Source organism: Spermophilus citellus (assembly GCF_964194105.1).
Source record: "Spermophilus citellus genome assembly, chromosome: 2".
Classification (NCBI taxonomy): domain Eukaryota; kingdom Metazoa; phylum Chordata; class Mammalia; order Rodentia; family Sciuridae; genus Spermophilus; species Spermophilus citellus.
In genome coordinates this window covers 219,435,298-219,450,589 of record NC_138183.1, presented here as the reverse complement: position 1 = coordinate 219,450,589, position 15,292 = coordinate 219,435,298, and the positions used below count along the sequence as shown (strand labels likewise).

At 37.6% G+C, this 15,292-nt stretch overlaps 1 protein-coding gene across 1 annotated transcript in view; it reads right to left on the bottom strand.

Moving 5' to 3' along the window:
* Nucleotides 1-15,044, bottom strand: part of ANO3 (anoctamin 3) — a 197,734-nt gene extending 182,690 nt beyond the window's left edge. Inside the window, exons 1-2 of the mRNA XM_081279744.1 lie at nucleotides 14,858-15,044; nucleotides 13,791-13,847 (exon numbers count right to left, since the gene is read on the bottom strand). The gene's annotated coding sequence lies outside the window, so the exon portion shown is untranslated. The remainder of the gene's footprint in view (nucleotides 1-13,790; nucleotides 13,848-14,857) is intronic.
* Between the last annotated feature and the right edge of the window lie 248 nt (nucleotides 15,045-15,292).

Below are 15,292 nucleotides of genomic sequence, written 5' to 3'. Positions count from 1 at the left end.
CATGTTTTTTATAATACCTTAATTTTTATGTTGTGCTAAGGATGTTCTAGGCAAGCACTCTACCACTGAGCTATAGCCCAAGCCCTGTATATTCTTTTACTAGATGACTATCTTACATATTTTAGCATTTCTGAAATTAAGATAAGATAAACAGTCCATATATTTAACAAATGTGGAAGCAACCCATTTTTTCTAAAAGCTCTTAACTAATTTAATGATGCTTCTCAGAATAGATAGTGTCTTCAAATATAGGAAGCAGAAAAATTAAGAAACAATGACTTTGAATACCAAAACCAGTTTCTGGAACAAGTGTTAATAGGATAAAAAAATAAAATTGGATGAATAAAGTGTTAATAGAGTAAATTTAATTACAAAAATTGCTAAAATTTCATTAAGAAATTCCTGCTCTTCACTTGCAAAATGATAGGATGACAGAAACTCCATAAAAAGTGGACTTCTCAAAGTTTAAGAAAATTATTTCATATGTTGAAATAGGGAATTTAATTTAGTACAAAGAGAAACATATTCCTTACAACAAAGCCAAGTTAAAAATCTTGATTTTGTCATTAATTACCTGGATGACACTGGTTCAGGGATGGTTTTGTAATTTTAAATTTTGCCTAATAAAATCTCTCATAGATTAATTCCATGGAAGAATAAATTATGTGAAGTGACTTGAACAAATAAGGCATTATATAAATATATAACCTTTGCCCTTTAAATCACAATTCTAGGATTTCAAAGTTTGGAAAAAGATGCAATCTGGGGGTACCAAAAGGCCATATTTTCTATTTAAAAACTTAAATCGATAGGAAACAATAGAATTATCATGCATATTCCAATGAGAAATTTAAAATTTAATCTACAATCTTCAATATCACCAATAGTATGTTCATGATAATATATGTAGACTCAATGGGGAATGCAGTAAGTCTTTTAAATGTTATTTGCAAATCAGAACTGATTTGAAAACGAAGGGGTCTCCACAATGCAGCAGGTTAATATCTTAAGTGCACAACATTAAAACTATAGCCAACTTCACGATTATAATTTTAATAACAAGATGATTTCAGCTCTATCATTATTCTTTATTATAATGTCATTCATGTTGTTACTTCATCATATTTTATTTTAACAGTAGGAACATCTGCAAATGAAGGAGGTGTCTCTTGGAGAATTTTAAATATGTAATTAGTATTAGTCTCTTTCCCTTTACTTGTAACTGTGCAACCTTCCACACATTGCTAAGAGTAGTTTGCTCCAGGATTTCTAGAATAGCTGAGGATGCAAAATAAAGTAATAATAATAATAGCTAAAGGTTATTTTCAGACTTTATAATTTATGTCATCTCCAACATATATTGTCTCACTGGGGTCTCACAAAAGCTCTTAGTAGAAAAATTCTATTCTGCACAATCTCTTTATTTACAATACAAGAAGGTATCAGACAGTAATTTGTATCTCCATATCACAAATAAAAAGAAACTGAAGAACAGATGGTGTGTACCCAGGTAGCAGGACAGTTGGTCCCTAAAATTGTCCCTTCTGACTGCTTCCAAATTGCATGACTTTTAAAGTTACTATTCTGCAAAAGTTTCTTGTGCAGAGTATATCCATATGTGATTCATATATGGTTTACTCAGAGGCTAGAACCTGGTGATTATGAGGACCCATATATTAAGTATTTGTCATTCCTTTGTTGTCTATTTCTCCCTAAGCACATTTTTGTCCTAAAGTTCAACTACTAGACAGCCACTTTGAGGGCACTGAGGGATCAGTATCCAAGGAACCCACAGCTAAGCAAATCCTGCAGATAAGTTGGATAAATTTCAACAGTGTGGGAATCCCCTCACCATAGAATCATCCAATCATTATTTATCCACCTCCATCATTGAGTAGATAGTACATGCTAAACAATATGAAGAAGACTGATGCAAATAGCTGTGTTATCAACTAGTGAGCTTAATGTGAAAGTCCTATCCAAAATGCAATAATTATAGAAAGGCAGACACTCCCAAATTATTGAGTAAAAGGAAGGACCTCACATAAGAGGAGTGCTAGAAAGGCAATTTTACTACTTAATAAGAATGAAAACTTTTAGGTCTTTGAATGCTCTGCATAAAGTCTGTGAACACAAGTTAAACGAATAAGAGCATATTCAGCGCAAAAATGAATAAAGCACTAATTCTGAACAGGTGAGAAATCTCAGTGATGAATGATATTAGAGAGAGCAAACCATGGGCAGATTCCACAGCAGTCCCTAAAGATGTATGTGTGTCAATATTCTCTGGCTTATGTCCATTTAGGTATTGCTACTAGTCCTAAAAATATTTTTGAGCACCTGCTATGTGCCAGGTACCAATCTTGATTCTGGTGCTACAAATGTCAGCAAGATTAACAAGGTCTCTCTGCCTTTTAGAAACACAATGGGTAGGAAGGGAGATAGGGTCTAAATAATTCACAAAATTTAGAGTAGTGATAAGTATTATGAAGACAAATAAATCAACATTAAGAGACAGTACTTGAAGCAGTTGTGCATTTCGTTTATCTTAGCATCAGGCCTGGGATAAGAACAAGCCTACTATGACCATAAGGGACACAAGAAGCTTCTGTAAGCCATAGCACTGTGAATAAAGGGAGGCATTAGAAAAGGGCGAGAGAGGCCTGACCCAGATTCTGTGAGGGCTCCAAAGGCCACAGCAGGTTTATATTTTAGATATAATACAAACCCAGGAGGAATTGGAGCAAAGAAGTAATAAGATGTCATTTTTCTTTTATTAAAGCTTCCTGTAACTGCTGAATGGAGAACAGACTATAAGGAGGCAAGAGTTTGTGACCAGTTAAGGAGTTACCAGAGCTGGGGAGTGATATTGGCCAAAGCACGTTGTTAAATTATGTGTTGTGTGTATGTACAAATATGTAACAACAAACCCCATTGGAATGTATAACTACCATACACCAATAAAAAACATGGGGAGAATAAGAAAGCCACTGCATCAGTGCACCAAGAGAAGGCAGACTGGACCATGTGGAACAGCTAGTGTGATGAGCAGTCTTCAGGTTTTAGACATGACTTTGAAAGTGGAGCCAAGAGGACTTTTTGAATATGTTAAGTCAAGAATTAAAAGATAAACCAAATGCACAGAGACCCTGGGGCTACAATGACTGAAAAATATTGTTATTTCAACAATTCTTTTATTTATGTGATCCCTGAATAGGCTGGAACATTAGTAGAAAGTTCTTTCTTATATGATTTTAATAGCGAATGTTGCTGGGGAAAATGATGGAAATCAGCGATTTTATAAAATTATGAAATGAATGCAAAAATTACCAGGTACTTATTTGACCATAATTGTTTCAAGAAATAAGAACAGCGAGTACTCTACCAAGATAAACTATTAAATTTGTAGAAAGCGAACAAATGTCTTAACATTGTAATGTGAATCACTTCCTCAGTGAATCACAACACATTAGCAAAATGTTGAACTCACTGCAAGATTGAATAAATGCATTCGATTGGTAGAGCTCAAATTATACTGGTCTTGATGAGACCTCCATATCTCATTTCCAAGTGACCTGATTTTATCGTGCATGGTCATGAGCAGCATCATGGGTATTTCTCTGTCCTTGCAATTTTCCAGCATACTGAGAAAAGCAAGTGGTACGCAATGCTAGCGAGCCCCTGAGATAAAAGGATAAGATTATTGCCACACCAGGGTTTCAATATCATTGTTACGTGCCTCAGCACTTGGTACAATGATTTGTATGTGTGTATCTGGTGGAACAGTGTGGAGTGATACACTGGCTTCATGACCTGCTCTATGAAGAACAGAATTAAAAGCTACGATATTATTAACAAAAAATTAAAAATATTGCCTGATAATTGTACCTATCCCAAAGGGTTCTTATGAGAATTCAGTCTGATGAGGAAGGCAAAAGTATAATAAGCAAGAGTTCAGTAATTTACTGTTTTTCCACAATGTCTTAAGCATTATATTCTGATGATATTAGAAACAGTTGTTTGATAAAGATATCTCTGGATCCAGAAAAACTAGGTATTGAAAGACAAGCTTGGTAACTAAGTAAAACAATGAACAAATACTTGATGTTCTAGGAGCTATGCTAAAACTGTGTTCCTTGATTTTATTTAAAAATCTTACAGAGAGGGAATCCAACATGGCCACCGGCGAGGAAGCAGCGATTCCAATGTCTCCACATTAACGGGATCAGAAAGACCCATTGGAACAGCGGCAGTCTACCTACTGAGGAACTTCTAGCAAAATTCCGTGAAGAGAGGACCTGCTGGGAATTGGTAGGTTTATTAGAAGTGTCAGTTTGTCTCAGACAAGTGGATCTTGGCCGGTCACGCAGGCGCGGAGGTCTAGTCCTGCAGCCACTAGCCGCTTCAGAAAGCGGCCGGAGGCCCCAAGCGGCGCGGTCCGCCCGAACCCGCAGACGGCACCCGCCATCTCGCTGTCCCGGAAGGCCCCGTTCTCGCTCAGTGAACGGCCACTCCACCTGCCTGGATCTTAGCCACGCGGCGGCGGCCCGGCGCAGCGAGAAGTGTCCTTGCCGGGCCCAGCAGACAGCCCGTGCCCTCCGGGCTCTACTAACAGCCACGCCCACCCGGCGAACGGCTCCCCCACCTGAGACAGCGTGAAGGGAATCTAACCAACCCTTTACGAAATAGCGAACTGGGAACTAAAACCAGAGATTGTGTCAGACCAGAGACAAGCCAGTTCCACCCCTCCCTTCGGACACTCCGGCAAGGAGCCAGGGGCCCACCATAGCAGAGAGGGGAAGTCACCAAAGTTCGGCCAAAGAGATTCCTTCCTAGCGGAATCTACTTTAGCAGGTGTGTGACTCCCACCCACACCAGATACAAACAACCGGGAAACCTCAAAATCTCTCCGTGGGCGTGACCGTAAGGGCAAAAGGACTCTCGACCCCCAACTCCCCCTACTGCCAGTGACGAGGGCGTGACTGTAGGGGCAGAGGGAAGCAGAGAAGACTCCCCACCCCCAAATCCCCCAACCGCGAAGGGGCGGAGGGAAACAGAGGACACTCCAGAACCCCAACTCCTCCTACCACCAGCAGTGTGGTTGTGACTGTAGGGGCTGAGGGAAGTAGAGGGGATCCTCGACCCCCAACTCCTATTACCACCAGCAGCGACACCAATGGTCTTAGCTGCCAGACTCCGAAGGTGTGCCCACCAAAGGGGTCCGGAAAAATTAAACAATTGACTCCCAGACCACAGCTCCACAGCACTGGGGCTTAGATGAATGACAGCGAGAGTGCTCAGTAGTTAGGGAAATAGAGCACTCGGTGGGGCTGAAAGTGTAACCAAATCCTTGGGGAACTGCCTCCGGTGAGCAGGACCTGGCTGGCTGGCAGGAGGAAGGAGAGGAGGGGCCGTAGAAGTGAAACGGCTCTGGAACAACAGGATTGAGAGACTCCCAGGAACCGCCTTACAGGGATTGCTGTTGACACAATGAGGGCAAAACTCAGCCCGGAGGGCACAGCTTTGCCTACGGGAAGAGAAGAAAATGGATCTCTAAGACCTAATTTTATTTCCTATTTCATTTTAATTTTTTCTCTCCCTTTTCCCTCTCTCTCTGCCCTTCCAAGTTTTACTGCTCTTTCCATTCTCCTCTATGCTATCTATCTCCCTCTCCTTCTTTCTTTTCAAGAGCACCTACCTTCCCCTTCCCCCCCAACTTTCATCCCCAAGCATTACTTCCTCCATTTCGCGTAACTGTCTAAATACAAATAGGTGTGCACCCTCCCCCCGCGCCTGCAAGGTAGCCGAACCTGCAACCCACCAGCAGGTCAGGCCCAGCAACCTGGGAGTGGCAGAGCCGCCCCCACGCGCCTGCAAGGTAGGCGCACCTGCTACCAACCAGCAGAACAGGCCCAGCGGCCTGCCGATGTGGTAGACACAGTACCCCAGCTGGAGGAGGAGCAGAGCCCCTGCCCGCGCCTGCGCAGGAGACTTTGCAACTATACAAGAGTAATACAAATATATAGGGGGAAAATTCAACAACACAACAGTCTCAGTAAGCAGAAAGAAATGCGAACACTATGAAGAGACAAGGAAAGAAAGGACCACAAGCAATGCAGGTCAACTCAACATTAGAAGAGGTAATATCTGCAGCAGATGGAATGTCAGATAAAGAATTCAGGAGATACATGCTTCAGATGATCTGGAGTCTCAAGGAAGACATTAGACAGCAAAATCAGACAATGAAAGATCTCTTCAACAATGAAATACATAAACAAATCCAGGAAGCAAAAGATCAACTATACAGGGAGACAGAAGCTATAAAAAACAAACAAACAGAAATCCTAGAAAGGCAGGAAGCAATAAACCAACTTAAAAACTCAATTGAGAATACTGCCAGCAGAGTAGAACACTTAGAAGATAGAACGTCAGACAATGAAGACTAAGTATTTCAACTTGAAAAGAACATAGACAGCTCAGCAAGACAGTTAAGAAACCATGAGCAGAACATCCAAGAGATATGGGATAACATAAAGAGACCAAACTTAAGAGTCATTGGGATACAGGAAGGCATGGAGATCCATACCAAAGGAATAAACAATCTATTCAATGAAATAATACAAGAAAACTCCCAGACTTGAAGAATGAGACACAATCCCAAATCCTAGAAGCCTACAGGACGCCGAATGTGCATAATAATAAGAGATCCACACCTAGACACATTATACTGAAGATGCCCAACATACAGAATAAGGAGAGAATTTGAAAAGCTACAAGAGGAGGGAAACAGATTACATTTAGGGGTAAACCAATCAGGATAACAGCTGATCTCTCAACACAGACTTTGAAAGCTAGAAGATCCTGGATTAACATATTTCAAACACTGAAAGAAAATGGGTTCCAACCAAGAATTGTGTATCCAGCAAAATTGAGCTTCAAGATGGAAGATGAAATTAAAACCTTCCATGATAAACAAAAGTTAAAAGAATTTGCAGCTAGAAAACCATCTCTCCAAAAAATCCTCAGCAAAACATTACAGGAAGAGGAAATGGAAAATAACAATGAAAACCAACAGTGGGAGGTAGGACAGTAAAGGGGGGAAAATAATCAAAGAGGAAAACAAACCATATTCAGTAACATAAATAAAAAAATATGGCTGGAAGGATAACCCATCTCTCAATAATAACCCTAAATGTTAATGGCTTAAACTCACCAATTAAGAAACACAGGCTAGTAGAATGGATCACAAAACATGACCCAACAATATGCTGCCTACAGGAGACGCATTTGATAGGAAAAGACATACATAGACTGAAGGTGAAAGGTTGGGAAAAATCATATCACTCATATGGACGTCGGAAACAAGCAGGAGTGTCCACACTCATATCAAATAAAATAGATTTCAAGCCAAAGTTAATCAAAAGGGATAAAGAGGGACACTACATACTGCTCAAGGGAACCATACACCAACAAGACATAACAATCATAAATATATATGCCCCAAACAATGGTGCAGCTATGTTCATCAAACAAACTCTTCTCAAATTCAAGAGTCTAATAGACCACCATACAATAATCATGGGAGACTTCAACACACCTCTCTCACCACTGGACAGATCTTCCAAACAAAAGTTGAATAAGGAAACTATAGAACTCAATAACACAATCAACAACCTAGACTTAATTGACATATATAGAATATACCACCCAACATCAAGCAGTTACACTTTTTTCTCAGCAGCACATGGATCCTTCTCAAAAATAGATCATATATTATGTCACAGGGCAACTCTTAGACAATATAAAGGAGTAGAGATAATACCATGCATCTTATCTGACCATAATGGAATGAAACTGAAAATCAACGATAAAAGAAGGAAGGAAAAATCATGCATCACTTGGAGAATGAACAACAGGTTACTGAATGATCAATGGGTCATAGAAGACATCAAGGGGGAAATTAAAAAATTCTTAGAGATAAATGAAAACACAGACACAACATATCGGAATCTATGGGACACATTGAAAGCAGTTCTAAGAGGAAAATTCATTGCATGGAGTTCATTCCTTAAAAAAAGAAAAAACCAACAAATAAATGATCTCATACTTCATCTCAAAATCCTGGAAAAAGAAGAGCAAAATAACAGCAAAAGAAGTAGAAGGCAAGAAATAATTAAAATCAGAGCTGAAATTAATGAAATTGAAACAAAAGAAACAATTGAAAAAATTGATAAAACTAAAAGTTGGTTCTTTGAAAAAATAAATAAGATTGACAGACCCTTAGCCATGCTAACAAAGAGAAGAAGAGAGAGAACTCAAATTACTAGCATACGGGATGAAAAAGGCAATATCACAACAGACACTTCAGAAATACAGAAGATAATCAGAAATTATTTTGAATCCTTATACTCCAATAAAATAGAAGATAGTGAAGGCATCGATAAATTTCTTAAGTCATATGATCTGCCCAGATTGAGACAGGAGGATACAGACAACCTAAACAGACCAATATCAATTGAGGAAATAGAAGAAACCATCAAAAGATTACCAACTAAGAAAAGCCCAGGACCAGATGGGTATACAGCAGAGTTTTACAAAACCTTTAAAGAGGAACTAATACCAATACTTTTCAAACTATTTCAGGAAATAGAAAAAGAGGGAGAACTTCCAAATTCATTCTACGAGGCCAACATCACACTGATTCCTAAACCAGAAAAAGATACTTCAAAGAAAGAAAACTACAGACCTATATCTCTAATGAACCTAGACGCAAAAATCCTCAATAAAATTCTGGCGAATCGGATACAAAATCATATCAAAAAAATTGTACACCATGATCAAGTAGGATTCATCCCTAGGATACAAGGCTGGTTCAATATACGGAAATCAATAAATGTTATCCACCACATCAATAGACTTAAAAATAAGAACCATATGATCATCTCGATAGATGCAGAAAAAGCATTCGACAAAGTACAGCATCCCTTTTTGTTCAAAACTCTCGAAAAAATAGGGATAACAGGAACATACCTCAACATTGTAAAAGCAATCTATGCTAAGCCCCAGGCTAGCATCATTCTGAATGGATAAAAGTTGAAGGCATTCCCTCTAAAATCTGGAACAAGACAGGGATGCCCTCTCTCACCACTTCTGTTCAACATAGTTCTCGAAACACTGGCCAGAGCAATTAGACAGACGAAAGAAATTAAAGGCATAAAAATAGGAAAAGAAGAACTTAAATTATCACTATTTGCAGATGACATGATTCTATACCTAGCAGACCCAAAAGGGTCTACAAAGAAACTATTAGAGCTAATAAATGAATTCAGCAAAGTGGCAGGATACAAAATCAACACGCATAAATCAAAGGCATTCCTGTATATCAGGGACAAACCCTCTGAAATGGAAATGAAAACAACCACTCCATTCACAATATCCTCAAAAACAATAAAATACTTGGGAATCAACCTAACAAAAGAGGTAAAAGACTTATACAATGAAAACTACAGAACCCTAAAGAGAGAAATTGAAGAAGATCTTAGAAGATGGAAAAATATACCCTGTTCATGGATAGGCAGAACTAACATCATCAAAATGGCGATATTACCAAAAGTTCTCTATAGGTTTAATGCAATGCCAATCAAAATCCCAATGGCATTTCTTGTAGAAATAGAGAAAGCAATCATGAAATTCATATGGAAAAATAAAAGACCCAGAATAGCAAAAACAATGCTAAGCAGGAAGTATGAATCAGGTGGTATAGCGATACCAGACTTCAAACTATACTACAGAGCAACAGTAACACAAACAGCATGGTATTGGTACCAAAACAGCGGGTGGACCAATGGTACAGAATAGAGGACACAGAAATCAACCCACAAAACTACAACTTTCTTATATTTGATAAAGGGGCTAAAAGCATGCAATGGAGGAAGGATAGCATCTTCAACAAATGGTGCTGGGAAAACTGGAAATCCATATGCAACAAAATGAAACTGAATCCCTTTCTCTCGCCATGCACAAAAGTTAACTCAAAATGGATCAAGGAGCTTGATATCAAACCAGAGACAAGGCATCTGATAGAAGAAAAAGTTGGCTACGACCTACACACTGTGGGGTCGGGCTCCAAATTCCTCAATAGGACACCCATAGCACAAGAATTAATATCTAGAATCAACAAATGGGACTTGCTCAAACTAAAAAGTTTTTTCTCAGCAAAAGAAACAATAAGAGAGGTAAATAGGGATCCTACATCATGGGAACAAATCTTTACTCCTCACACTTCAGATAGAGCCCTAATATCCAGAGTATATAAAGAACTCAAAAAATTAGACAATATGATAACAAATAACCCAATCAACAAATGGGCCAAGGACCTAAACAGACACTTCTCAGAGGAGGACATACAATCAATCAACAAGTACATGAAAAAATGCTCACCATCGCTAGCAGTCAGAGAAATGCAAATCAAAACCACCCTAAGATATCATCTCACTCCAGTAAGATTGGCAGCCATTATGAAGTCAAACAACAACAAGTGCTGGTGAGGATGTGTACATTGTTGGTGGGACTGCAAATTGGTGCAACCAATTTGGAAAGCAGTATGGAGATTTCTTGGAAAGCTGGGAATGGAACCACCATTTGATCCAGCTATTCCCCTTCTGGGTCTATTCCCTAAAGACCTAAAAACAGCATGCTACAGGGACACTGCTACATCGATGTTCATAGCAGTACAATTCACAATATCAAGACTGTGGAAGCAACCTAGATGCCCTTCAATAGACGAATGGATAAAAAAATGTGGCATTTATACACAATGGAGTATTACTCTGCATTAAGAAATGACAAAATTATAGAATTTGGAGGGAAATGGATGGCATTAGAGCAGATTATGCTAAGTGAAGCTAGCCAATCCCTAAAAAACAAATGCCAAATGTCTTCTTTGATATAAGGAGAGTAACTAAGAACAGAGTAGGGAAGAAGAGCATGAGAAGATGAATAACATTAAACAGGGATGAGAGGTGGGAGGGACAGGGAGAGAGAAGGGAAATTGCTTGGAAATGGAAGGAGACCCTTAGGGTTATACAAAATTACATACAAGAGGAAGTGAGGGGAAAGGGAAAAATAATACAAGGGGGAGAAATGAATTACAGTAGAGGGGGTAGAGAGAGAAGAGGGGAGGGGAGGGGAGGGGAGGGGGGATAGTAGAGGATAGGAAAGGCAGCAGAATACAACAGACATGAGTATGTCAATATGTAAATCAATGTAAGTGTAACTGATGTGACTCTGCAATCTGTATGCGGGGTAAAAATGGGAGTTCATAACCCACTTGAATCAAAGTGTGAAATATGATATATCAAGAACTATGTAATGTTTTGAACAACCAATAAAAAAAATCTTATAGAGAATGTATCCCAGATTCTAAATTTATAAATAAGTTCACTGAGGCACAGAGAGGTTAAGTAATATATCACAGTCAGAGAGCTTAGATATAGGAAAGAAGATTTAACCAGTGTTGGCTGGAAAAAAAGAATTTCATCCATGATATAGGCACATTGCTAGACAACCTTAGTGGAAATTTCTGCTGGGAATTAATAGAACCATGAAATTCATCCTTTAATGAAGGACTGACAACATGCAGTTAACTCTACCACAGCACTAATATTCTCATGGGATGGCTCAAAGCAGCTCACTGTAAGGAAGAAAACTCATTAACCAGATGCATTTGTCAGACACCACTGGTCCTTAAAAATTCCAACCCAACATAGAAGCTGATACTCCATAAAAGAAAAATTGGAAAAAATAGCCGCTTTGGTTTACTAAAATACTTACACTTTATACAATTATACTCTTGATATACTGACATCATTTTGTTTGACCTATTCTCAAAGATGATGAAAGAACCCACATTATAGACATGGAGGTTTCTCGAAAAAGTATTTCCCACCCAGGAGCTACATCCTGATGGATTCCTGGATTGCTTAATGTTACAATGAGGCAAACACCTCATCATGGAAATGGGTTTTCATCTCTTCAGCAGTTGGGATATATCTCTAACATTAATGAATGCTAGACTGATACAGAAAAACTTAGTGTGAGGTACAATACCTGGAGAGATGTCCACCACATCAGGAGGTCAATTAATAGAGTCAACCAAAATGATGAGGAGAGGAATGGGAGTTAGTAAGTGCTCAGAAAAACCTGCTTTGACTACTTGAAATAAGAAACTTCCAAAAATTGGGCTCAAGGAATTGAAATTGAAGGTTTACATGACTAGAGTGATTAGCAAACCATTAATTAGTATTAGTTTGGGAGAATTATCAGGAAAAAAGCCATGGAAAACTTACCACATGTGTAGACATTTTGGACAAAGAAAATATTAGTGTTTTTCTTGTTTTGCTGTTGTTTGTATTTTTGTTTTATTATCAGAAAAAAAAGTGATAATAACCATCTCTTTCAGAATTAATTGCTATGGGAAAGATCTTTGTACTCTGAGCAATGCATTTTTTCTGGTGAAATAATCTTTTGATGTTTACATGAAGTGAACCTGCTGGTTGCTTTAATTAGTAAACTTGATAAACCAGTGCTGTTTTTATGCCACACACATTCAAAAAATATTATAAGAAACCTGACTAATTTTCAGTCATTTACAATGTTATCATAAATTACATAGTTCACAGCTTTAAGAATGATAAAAATACATTACCAATGCCCTGAGAAACTAATGGTCAAATTTGAGGACAGAAATTCTTAATCCTGGATACTACACTTAATATTTGCCTGTGGAATTGTGGAACTGTATGAATACCTATATTACTCCTTCAACAATTTAATACTGATTCTCTGGAGCTGGGACAAGGAAATTTTAATATCTGAATATATAACCAGGTTTGAGAACCTTAGTGTAGATAACATAGCCAGGCCCCCATGTTCTTACTACTGAAAACTCAGGGCTTAATTTCTTATACTTATAAATATATTCACTCCAAAGTTGCAAAATAAGTGTTTGGGCAAATTAGTATTATTTTTTGATTAATTATTTCTTTTATTAATATTTACTTTATAAAAAGGAAAAGTTCCAGCTGGGCATGGTGGTTCACATCTGTAATTCCAGGGCCTTAGGAGGCTGAGGCAAAATGATCCAAAGTTGAAGGCTAGCCCGGGCAAATTATCAAGACCCTGTCTCAAAATAAAAAATAAAAATGTAGAGTGACATTGTGATCAATCCCCAGAAACACATGAAAAAGAAGAAGAAGAACCATCACCAACAATAACGCAAGGAAAAGTCCAAGTTCAAAACCATCACTCATGAGAAAGGACAGCAAGGTGTTGATCTGAATTTATACCTTGCTCAACAAAAGCAAATCTCATGTGGTAATAGCAAAAGGCAAAAGAAGACACTCATCCTCTTGAAGCTGACTCTTGAAGAGACTGAGTCAATTGTCACTGCTAGAGGAAAAGGAAATAAACATTGTCCTCTAACGTAAGAACAAAATCTTTCAGTATTACTTTGATTGCAAATATCAGGTGCCATAATTTGATAAATGTAGTATTAATAATAGCATAAATGTACTAGGCAACAGCAAAAATTGTTAACATTTTTATGGGATTGTTGTTCATAAAGGTGTTGTTTTATTTGAATTTCAAAATGTACAACAAATTCCTTAATAATTTTTAACTTTAGAATATTATATTCACCAATGGAATGTTAAAAGACAAAATCTGCTTAAGGTTTGAAAACAGATTTGGAGAGAGGAAAACGAGGAGTGAAATATGGAATATTAACTCACCCAAGCAAAAATCGCTGAGGTCAGCAAAGGAGCATTTTTCATTCTCTTCGGGGTTAACTGAAAGAAAGAAGACACATATTAGTTTTGGAAAATAAAAGTAATAGTGACTGAAAAATTATTATTATATTTGATGGACAAATGATGGCCAAAATGAAGAAATTTTTTATGTTAATGTTTGAATTATTTAAAATAAATTTTGATAAGTGAAAGAAATATTTATGCTACATTTAATACATTTATCCTCTTGAACAATTCATTATTGAATAAGGCTGTAAGTTGGCTTTTTATAATATATAGTGATTTTACAATATTATTAAGAGATAAGTTTTGGTATTTTCAAATTATTCAGGGGAAGTAGCAACTCAAAGGAATCACATGAATAAATGTATGAAAAAGCTAGAGATGAATGAGAAAAACAAACATCTTTGAAAAATGGGGAGCATGATTTTATTTTGACTCTTGATTTTGCAAATGGTCTAAAATCATAACAGTGTGTCTCTGACAAGCCTATGTGTGTAGAAGATGGCCTAAACTCAGCTGGTTTCTTTAATGTGGCATCTAGCTAGAATGTGCCTAAAATTTAGATCTTGCCTGTCAACATTTTGTTGCAAACACTAGTTCATGTTCATGCAGCCAAATCTTCACTGTTTTATAATCAAGATTAAAATCTTTGGTTTCTCTTTTTGGGAAATGGAATTCTTTATTGATGACATTTTATTTGAACACTGCTTATAAATTCTAACAAGGAATGATTTTATTAAAAATAGGCAATGTAAACAATGGCCCTTTGAGATAGTGATTCACGCATGCGCTTGGTCTGTCTTCCACTAACAGCAAGTATGTCCAGATTATTATGGGACTGGCGACCTGCAAAGCAAGGAAGGAATAAAAACATTTGGCCAACACTGGGCCTTTCATCTGATTGGCAGAAGGAGGGTCTGCTCTCTGTCCTATTCTAGTCTCCTTTCTGAAAAGCTCTATTAAAACCAGTCAAATGGAACAAAAAAAAAAGAAAGGATGCACTTACTTTTCATAAATTGAACAAGAAAACAATAATTGCTGCTCACCTTGCTCTGCTTTGTCAGCAGAGATTAAAGTTACAGAGGTCGGAGCCTGAGATTCACTCTCGGTTGACTGGAAGAGCGAGGTAGATTGGCTCAAGCTCTTTGAATGAGCATAGCTGTGGGCAAGGCAAGGCAGGGATCTCCTAGATGGTTTCAATGAAGTTTCTTTTGTTATCTCACTTTTGCTTACATTCATACCTGCAAATTCAAAAAGATGAGCTTTAGAAATGATCTATTTAGGAGAGGTCAATAAATAATTTTCATATACCATGTAGCTTTTAGAACTCAGATTTGTTTCTGTTTTGTTAAGGAAAAACGTTGAGATTTTTGTCAAATACAATTTTTGTCAAATAAATGATTTCTGAGAAATAATAGTTTCTCTTTCAGTTTGAGATTTCAATATTTTTAAAAAAATTTTTGAAAAAAGAAAATGGAAAT